The sequence below is a fragment of the Staurois parvus genome, unplaced genomic scaffold (assembly GCF_062004578.1).
Source record: "Staurois parvus isolate SC_StPar_1 unplaced genomic scaffold, SC_StPar_1.0 ptg000530l, whole genome shotgun sequence".
Lineage (NCBI taxonomy): Eukaryota > Metazoa > Chordata > Amphibia > Anura > Ranidae > Staurois > Staurois parvus.
In genome coordinates, this window is record NW_028318326.1 from 9,122,370 (window position 1) to 9,141,806 (window position 19,437).

The window sequence follows — 19,437 nt, forward strand, 5'->3', positions numbered from 1 at the left end:
CATAAACCAAGCCCTCACTGAACTTCAAGGCATTCCAGGGAGTCGTAAAAACAGACTTACATTTAAAAACTCACTTTTCATATAAGTTCATATCTTCAAATAGGACATAATTACCTAAATATGAAGCCCATATTCGGACGCCTCAAGTTAGGACCATTCTCCTGGTATATTACACCCCCTAGCTGGCATACACAGGAGAGCAGAAAATGATATCTTCTGAACCATTCAAACATATGTCATATTTCATATCTAACCATTCAGCAGATGCGTCTGCATGTTAATCTACTAGTGGCAAGGCTGCTAAATGCACCGAGAATAAGTTATGAACCATAATATGAGCTATGAGAGTTTTTGCTCATAGCTTGGGTCTCCACCTACAACTCCCTCCCCAAATGAGGCGATTGGTTTACTGCTCCAGGGAGACACCCTGTGGAGTTGCTAGAAAAAGCTAAGCTGAGTTGTGAAAAAGTTGAAGTTCTCCCTTTTTTAACTTTGGAACTAAGGTTGGGAGATAAGGCATCCTTTTGGCTCATGAAACCTGATCTGCTTAAACCAGGACATTTGGTAAGTATTTTAACCCTCTAAACTCCTGTTATCACTTTGCTGTGCTATTGTTTTCTGTATATTTATATATATTGGCTACATCTTTTTCTGTAAATATTTTATTGCACCCTTTTGACCTTTAAGTAATAAATCTTACTTTCTGAAAGTGCTGAACTGTTTCTAACACTCTTTAATGCAAACTACGAATTCCTGCCTCTGAAAAGCGCTACTGTGTGTGTGTGTTTTAAACTTCGGTATATCTCTGCCTGCGGTGACAGTGGTATACCGACGATTATTCAAACATCATAGTTTTATTGCTAATATTGCCGAGTTTCCTCTTTCTCTGTACAAAAAGGAGGTGGTAGCAGTGTGAAGGGTTAATTGCGTAATTAACCTGACCCAGTAACAATCGCTCCCAGGCTGCAGATACACAGATTGTGGTCCATTAGCTGGAAAATCTTTGTGCAGAGTGCAGCTGGGCGTGGCATTGTTATGCACCTGATTGGCTAGTCTTTTAGTCACAAGTCACAAGGAAGATCGTCACACACGGTACATGGTACATAAGTACCATGCGATCCAGTTGCAGTTAGTTTCCAATCGTAGTGCATGCAGTAACTTTAGTGCGATTTCATTGCATTTTGAATGAGTGGAAACTGCACTGCACAGAACTGCATGTAAATTGCACAGGAGGTTCCTGTGCGATTCCCGGAGTGAACCAGCCCATAGGCTACATTCACATGGGCAATTAGGGGCACACAGTGGATTCCTGCGGCTGGGATAACAGGTATAAGTGAACAACTGCATCCAAGAAGCCTGTACAAAGCAATGACAGGCTGACAGGAGGCACAGTTGTTGTTCTTATGCATCCACACATCCAGGGATTACATGTGGTTAGGGACAGATCTTCAACCTTGAAAGCAATCTGTGTCCAGGGTCGGACATCTGTACCTAACAGCAGAAATACTGGACGTGAGAATATGTGCAAACATCTGCAGCTCCTATCAGCCTGTCATTGCTTTGTACAGGCTGACTACAGCTGTCCACAACCACCTGAGATCACAGCCACAGAAATCCACTCTATGCCCCAATGTTAATGTAACCTTGGATTTATTTTTGCACAGCAAACATGAAAAAGTATCCAGGTGTCACCTGTAATCTGAGATGTAATATTATATATTGGTGTTTGTATCTTATGTCCCTCTTGACTCATCACTGCTGTGTCCTGATCTATTTCAAGGTAACTAGTCAAACTTCAAATGATAAGCCCCATATTAAAAACAAACTGGAGTATACCTGTCCTATCTGGAACCACACCTATACCTCTGACTAGTCTGGAAAGACTTGATTTGTAGTAACATAAAATTATCATAAAGTGGTTATAAGGCAATTTTTAAAATGAAAATAATAAACACGTTATACTCACCTTTTCTATGCAGTGGTATTGCACAGAGCAGCATTGAACCTCCTCTTCTGGGGTCCCCCGTCATCTTGGCTCCTCCTCTTCTGTGGCTGAACCCATAGCAAACAAGCTATACAAGAAGATGGCAAGCACCCCAATTTATAACTAGCCTTCGCAGTAAGGTGCACATGGAAGAGTAATGCAGCTCCCAGCACACTTACAGTCAGGTCCATAAATATTGGGACATGGACACAATTCTAACATTTGTGGCTCTAAACACCATCACAATGGATTTGAAAATTAAACGAACAAGATGTGCTTTAACTGCAGACTGTCAGCTTTAATTTGAGGGTATTTACATCCAAATCAGGTGAACGGTGTAGGAATTACAACAGTTTGCATAGGTGCCTCCCACTTGTTAAGGGACCAAAAGTAATGGGACAATTGGCTTCTCAGCTGTTCCATGGCTAAAAAAGCTAAAGCTAAAGGCTAAAAAAGGTTAAAAATTCCATCTAAAAAAGCCTTCACAGTTCTGGAACAACATCCTATGGACAGATGAGACCAAGATCAACTTGTACCAGAGTGATGGGAAGAGAAGAGTATGGAGAAGGAAAGGAACTGCTCATGATCCTAAGCATACCACCTCATCAGTGAAGCATGGTGGTGGTAGTGTCATGGCGTGGGCATGTATGGCTGCCAATGGAACTGGTTCTCTTGTATTTATTGATGATGTGACTGCTGACAAAAGCAGCAGGATGAATTCTGAAGTGTTTCGGGCAATATTATCTGCTCATATTCAGCCAAATGCTTCACAACTCATTGGACGCCGCTTCACAGTGCAGATGGACAATGACCCAAAGCATACTGCAAAAGCAACCAAAGAGTTTTTTTAAGGGAAAGAAGTGGAATGTTATGCAATGGCCAAGTCAATCACCTGACCTGAATCCGATTGAGCATGTATTTCACTTGCTGAAGACAAAACTGAAGGGAAAATGCCCCAAGAACAAGCAGGAACTGAAGACAGTTGCAGTAGAGGCCTGGCAGAGCATCACCAGGGATGAAACCCAGCGTCTGGTGATGTCTATGCGTTCCAGACTTCAGGCTGTAATTGACTGCAAAGGATTTGCAACCAAGTATTAAAAAGTGAAAGTTTGATTTATGATTATTATTCTGTCCCATTACTTTTGGTCCCTTAACAAGTGGGAGGCACATATGCAAACTGTTGTAATTCCTACACCGTTCACCTGATTTGGATGTAAATACCCTCAAATTAAAGCTGACAGTCTGCAGTTAAAGCACATCTTTTTCGTTTCATTTCAAATCCATTGTGGTGGTGTATAGAGCCAAAAATGTTAGAATTGTGTCGATGTCCCAATATTTATGGACCTGACTGTACATGTTAGACAGAGTCAGTATGGTTTGTTTGCAGGCTAACAAGTCACGTTAAAACAAAGAGTTTCATTGCATACATTTACAAATATATAAACAAACTGCAGTGCCCACATCAAGGCTCCTCTGCAGTTTGCAGTCCCAGCTCCAAATTTCCCCCGCATCGCCAAGGCAATCTGAGCAGAAGTCCCCCCCCTTCCAACCCTGTGCCTGCAGCCACTCACTGTAGCCGTCACAGTGGTCACATGATCAGGAGCTGGTCCTTTTGGCTACTGACTGTTCGTGGGGTCTACCGAGTGCTATTTTGGATAGCTCAGACTCTGTGCTGGGAGCGCACAGAGCGTGTTCAGCAGAAAAACATCGGAGCCACCCATTGATGCTTAAGGCACACCCTTTTGCAAATGACATCTTCCTCTCTAACTCCCTCATCACCTCCTCCCACGCTCGCCTCTAAGACTTCTCCAGAGCCTCTCCCATCCTCTGGAACTCCCTACCACAGCATGTCCGGTCAGCCCCCACCCTGTCTGCCTTTAGGCGATCTTTGAAAACTCACTTATTCAGGAAAGCCTACCCCACCTCCACCTAAGAACTGTACCTGAATCACCTCCACCAGATCATCCCCCACAGCTATCACCTTTTGTACCACACCTCCCCCTTCCTTAAGATTGTAAGCTCTACAAACCAGGCCCTCATATTCCTTCTGTACTGAAATGTATTGTAATTGCACTGTCTCCCTTATATTGTAAAGCGCTGCGCAAACCGTTGGCGCGATATAAATCCTGTATAAGAATAATAATGAAAAAAAAATTAAAAGGTGACAAGAAAAACTAATGCAGCCACAACATCCAAGGACGGGTTTCAGGGTTTCCAGTATTTTCTGCATGAATGCAGGTTCTCGCTGTCAGAAAATAACTATCTAAAGTATTGCGTTAAGACGCATTTAGATGCGTACGTTTAGATGTTTACAATTCTTTTTTCATTCAAACACATGGCTACACATTTGCACATGGATGCATTTTAGATGCGTTTGCTCATACAATCTGCAGATCTGTGTGACCCTGGCCTCAGAGGTATTCTACTTTTTTCTGCACAGCTAAACGTGGTGCACATTTTCGCACCTAGGTGTGGCTGTGTGCATTATTGTCAGTGGCTTAGTGGTTAGCACGTCTGCCTTGCAGTAATTGGGGTAAATGGGTCATGGGTTCATTTCCCAACCATGGCACCTCCTGCCTGGAGTTTGCATGTTCTCCCTGTGCTTGCATGGGTTTCCTCCGGGTACTCCGGTTTCCTCTCACACTCCACAGACATGCTGGTAGGTTAATTGGCTCCTGTCTGAATTGCCTCTAGTATGTGTATGCATGAATGTGAGTTAGGGACCTTAGATTGTACACCCTTTGAGGGTTAGGGACTGATCTGAATGTACAATATATATGTAAAGCGCTGCGTAAATTGACAGCACTATATAAGTACCTGAAATAAATATTATACAGGATTTATATAGTGCAGTTGAGGGCAGACAGTAGTTACAATACAGGAGGAATCAGGGGGCCTTGCTCATTACAGCTTACAGTCTAGGAGGGAGGGTCAAGTGATGCAAAAGGTAATAACTGGGGATGAGCTGATGGAGAAAAGTACAGTTATTAGATAGGGGCAGGATTCGCACAAACCTGATGCATTTGGATTAGCACAAAACTATGAGCAGTACACATGTAAACACAGCGGTTTTTCTGTCCATGTAAACATATGCTGTGGGGTGGGGGGAGTAGATAATATACTCACCTTTCCCATGGGCTTCCTCTGGCATTACCTAGGTGAGGGGGACATTATCATTTTTAAGTCAAGATTCCTCTACTTAAAGCTAAACTCTGGGATCAGCAAAAACTGTGTAAATACAAGAGGCATGTGCAGTAAAATTGTGTCTCTGTGGATGAACTTCCTGTAATAAAGACTGGTCACTGTTACTCATTATCCATGTGCAAGGTACCTGGTCTTACTTCCGCCCCCTCCTATAGTTTTCACCAGGCAGCCTGAAGTGGGTGGGGCTCCTGAGTCCCTCCCACAACTCTGCTTCTGCCCAGGCTACGTACAGCACAATGATAATGCACCATTACTTTTACTAAGGAATATCTGTGTCTGCACCTGTGGTAGTGAGCCCTTGAAGATCCTCAACTTGGGGTTCCCCAGGGCGCGAAGTCTAAGGCCCAGCCTGCTTCTTCACCAGAGCCCCTGATGGTGGGGATGGACTTGCAGCAAGCTGGGACCAGGTCGCCGCCCCCCGGGTATGCCCAGCTGAGGATGAGGAGACCGTTCGCGGGAGCAGAGTACAATGGGAGGAGACAAACGGAAATCCGATAGACTAGCCGAGGTCTGGACAGGCGGAAAACAAGCACAGTCAGAGAACGAAGCCGGGGTCAGTAAACAAGTAGTCAATCCAGGATACAGGCAATAGCAACACACAGGAGCTCTGAAAACTAGGAAGTTGCTCAGGCAAAGTGGCCTAGACTGATAATGTCTTATATAGGCAGGCAAACAAGGAGGCGGGCCAGGAAGTGATGGAAGGGAAGGGAAGGAAATAAAACCCAGAGAACAGCAGACGATGCTTACACGTAAGCACAAACACACATGTGAAGGGATAAGGAACAGCGCTGCAGCAAGGAGGTAAAAATACACAAACAAGAAACTGTAGGCTAACTTGTGACAGTCTGGGGTTGCAAAGGCCCTTGGGGCTCACAAAGGGGATTTTTGCCTACTGAGAAATACAGTTGTGCTCAAAAGTTTGCATACCCTGGCAAAAATTGTGACATTTTGGCATTGATATTGAAAATATGACTGATCATGCTAAAAAATGCTCTTTTATTGAAGGATGATGATCATATGAAGACATTTATTATCATATAGCTGTTTGGCTGCTTTTTTAAATCATAATGATAACAGAAATCACCCAAATGGTCATGATCAAAAGTTTACATACCCTGGAATGTTTGGCCTTGGTACAGACACACAAGGTGACACACACGGGTTAAACTGCCAATTAGAGGTTAATGTCCCACATCTGTGGCTTTTTAAATTACAATTAGTGTCTGTCAGGGAGCGAGGAGCCAGACACACAAGAAGGTGCAATTAAAGGTAGGTTTATTAATATAAAAATAAGACAAGAGTCTATGCAAGTCCAACAGCGGAAATCGTAGCCAAAGCCGGGATCAGGAGCCAGGAAGAATGGTCACCAGAGCCGGGATCAGGAGCCAGGAAGAATGGTCACCAGAGCCGGGATCAGGAGCCAGGAAGAATGGTCACCAGAGCCGGGATCAGGAGCCAGGAAGAATGGTCACCAGAGCCGGGATCAGGAGCCAGGAAGAATGGTCACCAGAGCCGGGATCAGGAGCCAGGAAGAATGGTCACCAGAGCCGGAATTAGGAGCCAGGAAGAATGGTCGCCAGAGCCGGGGTCAGAAGCCAGGAGGAGTCTTAGCCAAAGCTGAGTCGGTATCCAGGAAAGCAAAGAGTAGCTAAACAGGAGCTTGTTGCTGTGCAAGAGACAGGACACGAATGCAATGGACAGCTACAAACAGCAGACTTATATGTGATAAGCCGCCACCCGCAGAGGACTGAAAGCATAAAGGATCCCACAATGCTTTGCAGACACCTAAGATGGATGCCAGCACATGGAGCAGCACAGCCCTAAGGAAAGATAGGACCTTGACAGTGTCAGTGTATAAATAGTCAATGAGTTTGTTAGCGGTTACGTGGAAGCACTGACTAGGCTAGATACTGAGCCATGGGGATCAGAAAAGAACTGTCAAAAGTCCTGCGTAACAAGGTAATGGAACTTTATAAAGATGGAAAAGGACATAAAAAGATGTCCAAAGCCTTGAATATTCCAATCAGTACTAATAAATCACCTATTAAGAAGTGGAAAGCTTGGGGATCTCTTGATACCAAGCCAAGGTCAGGTAGACCAAGAAAGATTGCAGCCATATCTGACAGGAGAATTGTCCGGGATTCAAAGAAAAACCCACAGGCAACCTCAAAAGAAATACAGGCTGCTCTGGAAAAAGATGGTGTGGTTGTTTTTAAGGAGTGCAATACAATGATACTTGAACAAACTATTTGGTCGAGGTGCCAGAAAGAAGCTTTTACTGCACCAATGCCGAAATTTCACAATTTCTGCCAGTGTATGCTAACGTTTGAGCACAACTGTATATTTAAATGAACGTTTGTGTGTCTGGAGTTCAGCCTTAAAGTCAGTATTGTATAATGCATAGTTCAATGGCCATATATCACCCAGTAAAGATTTCTTTCCCAAAAGATGTGTCTATTGAAGCAAACCTAGTTATAGTTACTGTAGGGACGGGAAGTAACAACTGGCTGCAACATTAACCACAGATTAAAGCTGGCCATACACTAATTGAATATACTGATGAGAATTTTTGTAAAAATGTTTGTTTGAAAATCTGTCATTCAAAAGTACTTAAAAATAAACATTTGCTTTAAACCTCTCCCCACCATCTGTACACATATATGAGGCCTCTTGGTGGGCGGGCCTTAACGCTGAGCGGCAGCATATATACTGCCCTGTATAAACAACTTAAGTGTGTTAAGAGCGCGCTCACTGTAGAGATCGGCAAGTTTCCAATGCTCAGGAGCTTTCCAATCATTTGGCCGCTGTGACAGCCAATCATAGCGGTCACATGACCTGAATGTCCGGATATTCCACCCGCCATCTAGAAGCTCTTAAAGGGCTGGGAGGCGGCGTCGGGAAGGGGTTAAGATTAGATACTGGAAATAATCGAATTACCCGAATGAAAACAAACTTCACTGTTTGAAATGTGTTTGCTCAGGAAAAATTTCCATCCTGTGCCTTTGAATTTTCTCATCCCTGCAGTCAAAAACACTTGCCAATCTGACCCCACCGACAATTCAAAAATCAAACGAGCGTTCCTAAAACCAAAATTCTTGAACAAAAAATTCTACTAGTGTATGACCAGCTTAAAGCTGTTGTAAAGGCTCAAGGTTTTTTACCTTCAGTAGCCCCAGCCCCCTCAATACTCACCTGAGCCTCATAGCGATCCAGCAATGTGAACAACAGCCTCAGTTGTCCTGGGCCTCTGCCTCCTCATTGGCTCCCACTGCTGTCAATCACAGACAGTCAGCCAATGAGGAGAGAGAGAGGGCAGGGCCAAGCCGCAGCTCCGTGTGTGAATAGTGGAGCAGTGGGTGCCCCCATAGCAAGCTGCTTGTTGTGGGGGCACTCGACAAGAGCGAGGGGCCAGGAGATCCTGCAGGGGATCCAAGAAGAGGAGGATCCTGGCTGCTCTGTGCAATACCACTGCACACAGTAAGTGTAGAATGTTTGTTATTTAAAAAAAAAAAATTAACCTTTATATTGCTTTAAGGCAGAAATTCACTCACTCTCTCAATCAACACTATTTTTAATCCTTATGCATTAGTATATAAATAGAAAAGTAGATCACATTTACTTGTTTTAAACTTTATTTTATATTTCTTCAGTTACTTCCTGGTTTCTGGCCTAGGCAATGATATCATACTTCCCAGGAGTCTAAAGGAGCTGAGAAGGGGTTTCTCTTCTAAGCACACCTGCATGCCTGAGATGAGGGCAGATGGATTCCATCTACATGAATCATCTGCCCTTACACACGATGGCCATAGCTAGAAATGCTAGAGGGTGTTTTTCAAAGTGATTTCTCGACAAAATAAAGCATGGAGACATAGATGAATGGGCGAATTTGCTTTGAATATTAAAAATGAATGGAATATCATTGTTGGTTTGTGGTGCTCAGATGCAGTGTAGTTCTACTTTAGGTCTTTCATCAAACAAGAGTAGCTTATCAACTTGCAGTTGTTTATGATGCATCTCCGTCTGTGGGGGAGAAGACACAATAGGCACATGCAGTACCTACCAGCAGTAAGTAGGAATGAACACCTACCCCTCATGTACATCAGTGCTGAGCTATCTTTTTAACTCAGTGACTTAATCACAGTAAAATGTAAGCCTGACATTTCATATGTGTCATAGAAGGCAGTTTAGCTATGACATGGCGTGTCTGTCACCGTAGAGCAGTTCATGGATATGACCATGTGTAATGTGCTGCTCATCACTACATTAGTCCTGGAATGACAACAGCTGTGTTCCTTCAAGAGAACAGACAGCCTTTACATGTTCTATTATATACAATGTACTTCATATTTGTCCCATTGTTTGATGGATCAGTGCATACTGTCATACCGGAGCCCATTCCTTTCCTATGGGCATCAAAGAGCGTGTACACATCAGAAACCATGCACAGCGCACCACAACGCAGCGTGTGTGTTTTTACATGTATGGGCTGTGGTGTGTTAAAGGCTCAGGCTTGTTAACAGCTTGGTTGTACAATGGGGGTCAATTAGAAATGAATGGGAGCACCCCCAGAACACATGAGCAATGCGTGTGACCAATGTGCATACAGAGGTGTGAAGACACTCTTCATCAGTGTCTATTTATGATTTAAAAACGACATATGTTCAGCAGGTCTAGGAGTTGACAGCGTCATTGAAAACAATGCACTCCCTGTGTGGCTGACAGTGGATCTGGGTAGTGGTAAGAAAGGGCTTTTGAATAAAAACAAAGGGAATGACTATAAATGGATAAGTTCCCCTTTCTGAACATGTTACACCCATATTTAGGGCGTAACATGTAACATGTTCAGCATCAGACCCCCTCTCCCCCAGATCGCCCCTCCCTTGTGACAGCGAGCTAGAGATCTTCTCCCCGCACTCGCTGACACAATTCATACAGAGCATGGCCACATAGGGCTCCACCCACATGGCTGCACCATTGATTCACAGATCCCTGTGAATGAATGAACTACAAGTACCAACAGCCTTTGTGACTGTTGGCTTGTATTTCTCAATGAACTACTACAGCACTGTTGAGCGCTGTGGCAGTTCATGGATTCTACCTGACAGTGTGAAACTGCCTGTCCGTAAGCTGTATGTATGGCACATCTGTTCTGATCGCTTCTCGGCCTTTTGGCTAAGATCAAGTGTAGTATCGACCTTGCCTTTAGGGGTGTCCCTGCTTCCAGCTAGGACGTTGAGAACCACTTGCATCTATCCCAGCCATTTGGTCTGTGTGGGGTACCCTCTTCTCGGCCTGGTAGGATCGTCGATTAAATTCGGCTTCACCTGCTTGCTGCTATTGGGTTCGAGGCTTAGCCCCCACACAGAACGAGTTTGTGATCTTCCCCCCCCCTTGTTCACTCTGCGTTACTACCTCCGGGCAGTAGACGCTCAATAGCCTTTTCAAAGGCTAAGCAAGAGTGAAGCCGCCGAGGAAGAAGAAGGAGAAGGAATCCGATCAAGATCTCTGGGAAGCCCTCCTGAGAACTCCTCTGCGACAAGATGGGGAAGAACAAGCAAACCGCGAAGAAGCCACAGAACGCCACCACCGCCCCCGCCAAGACCCCGGGAGAAGCCCCCTCCGCCTCCACCTCCACCTCAGACCGCTCCGGCCCTGCAGACGGTCTCCCCCCACTGGAGCCCTGGATGAAGCAGACAGTCGTGCTGCGGCTGAAAGAAGTGGAAGGCAGAGTCCCGGACATGACCCCGGAAGTCTTCGGGAAGAAAATGATCCTTGAACAAGGATTTAGCAAGGCAGAGACCCTGTCGGTGCAATCCTTCATGAAAGGTATTTTCTTTGTAACATTTGTGTCATTACAGGTATGCAGAAAGTACTGGGAGACAGTGAAGACCTCTGGACCCGATTCCCTTTTCCGCAAGTTTATTGCGAACTCACCCATTCAAAGGGACGAAAGGCGGATCACGGTATCCATGAGGAACCCTCACGTCCCTGGAAGAGACATCGCCACCTATCTCCAGAGGTTTTGCGTCGTGTTGAAGGACCCAGTCCGGATACTAGACGCCAACAGCTTCTGGACAGGTAAGTGGTCTGTGTTTTGCAGATTGCTGAGAGATCGTCCCGCTGGAGATCTCCAACACCGGCAACAGTGCTTTTCCCTGGGAGCGTCAGCAGGACTCTTACACTACCCGGATCAACCCCAGTCATGCCGCAGGTGCGGACAGCCGGGGCACGAGGGTAAGGATTGCCATGTGCTTTCATGTAGGTTCTGCCGGTCTGCAGGTCACGAGACCAAGGATTGCCCGAGGTCCAAAACCTGCAACCTCTGTGGACGGTCAGAGCACGTCTACAGGGACTGCCCAGAGAGAAGCAGGACGTATGCTGGGGCCCTGAGCAAGGGCTCTGCCGCCAAACCAGCAACACAGAAACCCCCAAAGGACCCAGGTAAGAGGAACCCCCCTTCCCCCACCCCAGCCCCCCCGGACCCTGGTCCCCCGCCCCTGGCCCTCCTGCCCCTCCTGCCCCTGGCCCCCCTGCCCCACCCCTCCCGGGCCCGGTTCCACCCCCCCCGACCTGTCCCCACAGGAGGATTTCCCGCCCCTTCCCCCTGCCACCCCCGTCAGCAGCTCTGCGGCGGGGATCAGGAAGCGGAAGAAGGAGCAGGCTAGCCCGGCGGCGGAGGAACCCTCCTCCACCACCAAACGGCCTGCCGTCCTCCAGGATGCCGCAGGTCCCGACCCCGTAGGGGAGGACCTCGACACACTGGAGGAGGAGGAAGAGGTGGAAGAACAAATGGCTCTGACCCGGTCGGGGCCAGATCTCTCCACCGACTTCGATGAGGTCCTCAACGAGGTCCTCAACCAGATCGGACTGAGCCAGGACCCTGGCCAGGCCGCAGAGGTCGCCCCCCCTCCCCAGGGGAGGTAAGCACAGCCCCTGCCGACTAACCCCTTCATCTCTTTCCCATGATGGCTGAGATCTCTATCTTTTCCATTAATGTGAGGAGCATCAAGGATGTGTCTAGGAGGCAGACTGTGCTGACCTTTCTTTCCACACAGCAGAGTGATGTCTACATGCTTCAGGAGTGCGCACTTCCCCCTCTGAGGAGGTACACTCATTTGTCCTCCCAGTGGACCCACGGTCCCTCCTACTGGTCTGGGGGTGGCGATTGCAAGTCCGCAGGGGTAGCGGTTCTTATCAGGGGAGGACGTTTCACTGTTGACTCCGTCCATGAGCTCGTCTGTGGCCACCTTCTGGTCATAGACGGTTCGTGGGCGGGGGAGCCCGTTAGGCTCATCAACGTGTACGCCTCCCCGGAGAAGAACGCGCGGCTGGAACTTTTCCAAACCCTGCGGACGCAACTCGTCACAACGAGAACAGTAGTAATCGGCGGTGATTTTAACTGTCCGATAGAGGAGGATGGGCGCAGCTCCAGCATGTACGCAAAACGCGACGCCACCTCGAAGCTGCTCCGGGAGGTGATTGCAGAGGCTTCCCTGCGAGACGCAGTGGGATCCGTGGGGCGCGGTTCCGTGAACTACTCATGGAGCCGCCCCGATAGATCTGTGCGCTCCAGGATTGACTTTGTGCTCACCTCCAGGGCAGTCAGGCACCGCGGGTTCTCCATGGTTCCCTGCTTTTTCTCTGACCACAGGGCCATTCACTTTCAAGGTGATCTGGGAGAGGGCTTTGCCCCGGGCCCAGGCTCCTGGAAGCTGAATTGCACCCTGCTGGACGATGAGGAACTGCTAGAGGAGCTCAGGGAAACCTACGGTGCCTGGCGAGGGGAGAAGTCTTTCTTTCCCAAGGTAAGCGACTGGTGGGAGTTCGTGAAAGTCAAGCTGCGCAGCTTCTTTCAGGCCAGGGGACGTCAGCAAGTGTGTGCCAGGAGGAGGGAACTCAGGAGGCTGCAGCGTCAGCTGCAGTCCCTGCAGAACCTTCATCTCTGTGGCTGGGACGTGAGGCAAGACCTGGAGGACACCAAGAAGAGCTTGAAAAAGCACTTTGAGGAAGAATCCAGGCACATTGTCTTCCGTGCCAAGGTGGAGCATCTAGAGAAAGGTGAGAAGTGTAACTCTTTCTTTTTCAGGAAACTCCACTCAGGACACACTCCCCTGTCTGAGCTGCACGACAAGACTGGAACACTCCAGAAGGGGAAGGAGGCCGTGATGGAAGTGGTCAGCGACTACTACTCCGACCTCTACTCCCCCAAAGAAACAGACACGGCAGCGGCCGACAGGTTCTTGTCAGGTATCTCTAATGCTATTGATCCTGCAGGTTTGTCGGCCACCAACGCCCCCTTGACGTTGGAGGAACTGCACTCTGCAGCTAAATCCTTTAGGCGAGGCAGGACCCCGGGCTGCGACGGTCTCCCAGCGGAGCTCTATGTAGCGCTGTGGGATCTCGTGGGCCCGGACCTGCTCGAGCTGTACGAGGAGATGGTGGTGGAGGGCAAGATGCCTCCTTCGTTGAGGGAGGGGATGATCACGATCCTGTACAAGCGTAAGGGGGAGAGATGCGACTTGAAAAATTGGCGTCCCATCTCTCTCTTGAACGTGGACTACAAGATCCTCGCCAAAGTTATGGCGAACAGGTTGAAGGCTGTCATCGGACAGATAATCCACCCGGATCAGACTTGTGGCATTCCTGGCCGCAGGATTGCGGACAGCCTAGCGCTTGTCCGGGACACGGTCCAGTACATCAAAGACCGCCGTGTGCACGCGGCCCTGGTCAGTCTTGACCAGGAAAAGGCCTTTGACCGTGTCTCCCATGGGTTTATGTGCAGAGCCCTGCGCAGGTTTGGTCTTGGGGAAATGTTCTGTTCGGTTGTGGATATGATGTATAACGACATTTGTAGTTCCGTGCAGGTGAACGGCTGGAAGACTGACCCCTTCCCGGTCCTCTCCGGGGTCAGACAAGGCTGTCCTCTCTCACCTCTGCTTTTTGTTTGCTGTATAGAGCTCTTCGCCGAATGCATCAGACGGAATCCAGAGATCGGGGGAATCACCGCACCGGGACCAGACAGACGGGAAGTGAAGTGCTCGCTCTACATGGACGACGTGACGGTGTTCTGTGCCAACCGGCGCTCCATCGACCTGCTCGTCCAGACCTGCGAGGACTTCGGCCAAGCTTCGGGGGCAAAGGTCAACTGCGGGAAGTCGGAAGTCATGCTCTTCGGAAAGTGGTTCCTGCCTTCTTCTGCATCCATGCCCTTTGGCATCAAGACAGACTTCATGAAAATTTTGGGAGTTTGGTTTGGTGCCGAACTGAAGTCTTGGGAGGAGAGACTGGCCAAGATGCGTCAAAAGTTTGGACTATGGAGCCTCAGAGACCTCTCCATCGAAGGGAAGACACTGGTACTCCGCAGCGAGATTCTCCCTGTGTTGCAGTACCTCGCCCAGGCCTGGCCCCCACGGGTCAACACCTGTAAGGCCATCACCAGGGCGGTGTTTCACTTCATCTGGGGCTCCAAGATGGACAGAGTGAAGCGGGCAGTCATGTTCAAGGAACCCCTCAAGGGCGGTAAGGGCGTGCCCGACATCGCCACCCAGCTGAGGGTGTTCTTTGCTTGCAACTGCATCCGCAGAACTTTGCCCAGACGGATTATGGACTCTGGCGGGAACGCAATGTCTCGCTTCTTCCTGTTGCCTCTCTGGAGGTCCCTGGGGTGGGACACTTGGGATAGTTCCATCCCCTACAACTGGGACACTCCTTGGTACTACTTGGATACCTTCAAGTTCATCAGGGAGCAAGGGCTGCAGGGAGTCAAGCCTGACTTGTGGAAGCCAAAGACTATCTACAAGCTCATCCGAGCCAGCGACATTTTGGAGTCGGTTCCAGGCCTGCCTTCAGACACCTGCAAGGTGGTCTGGAGGAATGTTTCTTCCAACATCCTTACCAACAGGCACAAAGACCTGGCATGGATGGCAATCCAAGGGGGGTTGCCTGTCAGGACATTTATGCATGCCAGGAACCTGAGCAGATACAGACATTGCCCCTTCTGCATCATCCACGAGGAAACGTCTCACCACGTTTTCTGGGAGTGCTCATTTGCTCAGGCCCTGTTGGGGGCCCTGGAACCTGAACTCAAGGACTTTGTACCACAGACAGCCATCACTCACTTTGGGGTGTTGAATGGACTATTCTGTGGGACTTTTTCTCTGGAGGACATTGACGGCGCCTGGCGGGTGCTGTGCTGTTTTAAGGACGCTTTATGGTGCGCCAGAAAGCGCCTCATCCACCAGCGGGAGAGGATGTCCATTGAGGACTGCCGCAGACTGATCCTCAGTCTGCTCAGAGACTATTCCTTGATGGACTTTAAGGAGGAAGAGGACGTCTGAAGATTTCCCCCTTCCCCCTACTCCCCCTTGCGTATCTTTGTCTTTTCAATAAAGCTTCGGGCCTGTGTTCTTTCCCCCCTTTCCCCCCCCCCCACACACACCCAATGCCTATTGTTGATCGTAATATCCGGTTTTTGCATGCATTAGTATTATTAGGAAACGTAATGTATATTAGGATGCTACAGTTTTTGGGGTAAGCGGCGTTATGCATGACGTGGTGGTCTGGAGATTCGTCCTCCACGCACATCACGTCAGGCATCATACCGCTGAGCGAATGTATTTATTTCTGAATGTAGTTATTGTATGTTTGGAACTGTATTGCAATGTGGTGCGCTGCGTCGCAGTACAGGGTGAGATGTACCCCGATTACAAGTAACATGTTGTTTTTGATGCTTCTGTAATAAAAGTATCTTTTCAATCAAAAAAAAAAAAAAACGCTGTTCAATGCTTTCCAGGCTCCTAAAATGAAATACAGTAAATGTACATTTTTTTTAGCTGCAAAAAAAAGCACATTTATTTTTAGTTTATGGTTAACTTATCCTTTAAGGAGGGGTGGGAAGGTTTCCATGATGGCGCAATAAGTAGGAAGTCAAAAACGCAAAGGAGAGCTGCAAATGTGGACAGAGAGTGAATACTGGAACTCTGGCCTGACAAATGGATTCTCTATCACGACAATGCTCCTGCACACGATGCGTTAAAGTGAAACTGCACTGCATCTGAGCACCACAAATCAAAAATGCTACTTAATTCATTGTTAATATCCAAAAAAAGTCACTCATCCATGTCTCCATGCTTTATTTTGCGGAAAAAATAATTTTGAAAAACACCCCCTAACATTTCCGGCAGTGAACATCTTGAGTAAGGGCAGATGATTCATGTAGCATTTACTTCCTGTAATCCATCTGCCCTTGGCTTGGGCATTGGCTGAGCCGAGAACCCTCCCCTCCTGAAGACTCCTGAGATGTATGGCATCATTTGCCTAGGCAGAAAACCAGGAAGTAACTGAAGAAATGTTTAAACAAGTAAATATGATATACTTTCCTATCTATTTACTAAAGCTGGCAGCACAAGGATTGAAAATAGTCAATGTTGAATGAGAGAGTGAAGTTCCACTTTATGTTGAATACCTGGCCCAGAAATCCATTCAAAACTTGACCACCCACCTTATTCCCTGACTTAGCACTGTGTGTGGCTGTTTCCAAAATGCTTTAAAAAGGACACAGATTTGATGACGTTCTGGACATCCAGGGCACTGCAACAAAGATACTGCGCAGCATTCCAGAAAATGAATTCCAGGAATGTTTCTGGCAGTGGCAAAGTCATCTATAGAATTGTGCCGCTTCACAAGGGGACTACATTGAATGTGACAACAGCCACTAGTATATAGGTATGCATACCAATTATTATTATTATTTTTAAAGAGCTCATTCCGGGAAATAAATTGTCACAGCTCGTACTTTACTTTTGGTGAGTTTACTAAATTTTTCTAAAACAATGTCCCCAACCCAGAAACTTGGGAAACACACTTGGCTGTCCGATGCCTTTGCTGCGGCTCCCATGAGCAATTTAGGAGGCATCTGTCTTAGATGTAGTCAATGTCTGAGTAAACACTTCCAGCACTACATAAATCAATGAAGAGGTTGCAATCATTTAGGTTTTTGGTATTCTCGTGGTTCAGAGCTGCCCATTATATATCCGAAAATGATTCACAAGCTAACAAAATTATTTTTTATTATATTATTATACAGGATTTATATAGCGCCAACAGTTTGCTCGGCACTTTACAATATAAAGGGAGACAATACAGCGACAATACATTTCAATACAAGAGGGTTAGGATGGCCATGTAGGCAGCACAGTGGCTAAATGGTTAGCACTTCAGCCTGGCAGTACTAGGGTCGTTGGTTGGTATCCCCACCACGGCACCACCTGACTGGAGTTTGTATGTACTCCCTGTGTTTGCGTGGGTTTCCTCCGGGTACTCCGGTTTCCTCCGACATGCCAAACACATGCTGGAAGGTTATTTGAATCCTGTCTAAATTGGCCCTAGTATGTGTATGTATGAATGAATGTAAGTTAGGGACCTTAGATTGTGCGCCCCCCAAAGGTTAGGGACTGATGTGAATATACAATATATACAGTTGTGCTCAAAAGTTTGCATACCCTGTTAGAAATTGTGAAATTTTGGCATGGATATTGAAAATATGACTGATCATGCCAAAAAATGCTCTTTATTGAAGGATGATGATCATATGAAGCCATTTATTATCAAATAGTTGTTTGGCTCCTTTTTAACTGATAATAACAGAAATCACCCAAATGGCCCTGATCAAAAGTTTCCCTCCCCTGGAATGTTTGGCCTTGGTACAGACACACAAGGTGACACACACGGGTTAAAATGCCAATTAGAGGTTAATGTCCCACATCTGTGGCTTTTTAAATTGCAATTAGTGTCAGTGTATAAATAGTCAATGAGTTTGTTAGCTCTTACATGGAAGAACTGACTAGGTTAGATACTGAGCCATGGGGATCAGAAAAGAACTGTCAAAAGTCCTGTGTAACAAGGTAATGGAACGTTATACAGATGGAAAAGAACATAAAAAGATGTCCAAAGCCTTGAATATGCCAGTCATCACTTCCACTAAGTAGTAGAGATCCACTTCTTAATAGGTGATTTAACAGTACTGATTGGCATATTCAAGGCTTTGGACATCTTTTTATCACCTTGTGTGTCTATACCAAGGCCAAACATTCCAGAAAGGGGCAGACTGACAACTTATGGGCCCCCCGGGCAATATGGGATCATGGGGCCCCTGTGTCCTTGCCCACACTCAAAAAAGCCTACAAAAAAGGTAGCAGGGGCATTTCATGGGGCCCCTTACTGACCCCGGACCCTCAGGCAGTGCCCGAGTGCTCAAATGGTCAGTCCGCCCCCGATTCCAGGGTATGTAAACTTTTGATCAGGGCCATTTGGGTGATTTCTGTTATCATTATGATTTAAAAAGGAGCCAAACAACTATTTGATAATAACTGGCTTCATATGATCATCATCCTCCAATAAAAGAGCATATTTTTGCATGATCAGTCATATATTCAATATCAATGCCAAAATTGCACAATTTCTGCCAGGGTATGCAAACTTTTGAGCACAACTGTATGTAAAGTGCTTCGTAAATCGATGGTACTAAATAACATAAAAAATATTAGGGAATACTTCTATACTGAAGTGTTGAGAATAAATTTTGTTCAGGGAAAATATGGTAGTGGGGGAAGTAATATATCTGGTTATAGCAAATAATCAGATTACAGTGGATAGTTCTCCAGTGCAGGTCAGAATCTGAAGTCCAGAATCAGGCTGAGTCACTTTAGTCCTCCATAAATCAAAGTGACCCTGCGTATAACCCAGCAATGATCAGTGACTGCTAATCTCCTCGCAGTGCCCAATGACCTCATCTGCCCATCAATCACACAAAGACAACTAAACATCTAGTGCTGGGCTACAAGCTGCTGATAACATGTAGAGACAATGCCAACACGGCCGCTGCCAACAGCTGACACAATTGTAAGCTGCCAGTTCTCGATGGGTGAAAGTTCTCCTATTTTCCAGGTGCCAAGATAAGATCTAGAAGCCTCGATATACTGCTGCCGCTCATTAAAGCTCGGTTCACACTGCCGGGACTAGGGATCCGACTTGTGAGAAATCGCATGGCATGTGGAATCCCATGTTAGTCAATGAGAGCTCTCTTTATTAGCACTACTGAAGTCGCTCCGACTTTAGAAAAGGTTCCCAACTTCCTGTACCACTTCAAGGAGACTTCAATCTGACTTGTGCCCATAGACTTTAATGGAAGTCACCTCAAAGTCAGATCCTTATCTATATTGATGTGATTTGGATCCGACATTACAGGAAGA

The 19,437-nt window shown here is 46.9% G+C and overlaps 1 protein-coding gene and 1 pseudogene across 2 annotated transcripts in view; one reads left to right on the forward strand and one right to left on the reverse strand.

The window, feature by feature from the left end:
- The window catches only part of MAP3K20 (mitogen-activated protein kinase kinase kinase 20), a 243,589-nt gene that overhangs the window by 206,247 nt on the left and 17,905 nt on the right, over nucleotides 1–19,437 (reverse strand). The window lies entirely within an intron of this gene.
- On the forward strand, nucleotides 10,341–10,433 carry LOC149451623 (U2 spliceosomal RNA; annotated as a pseudogene).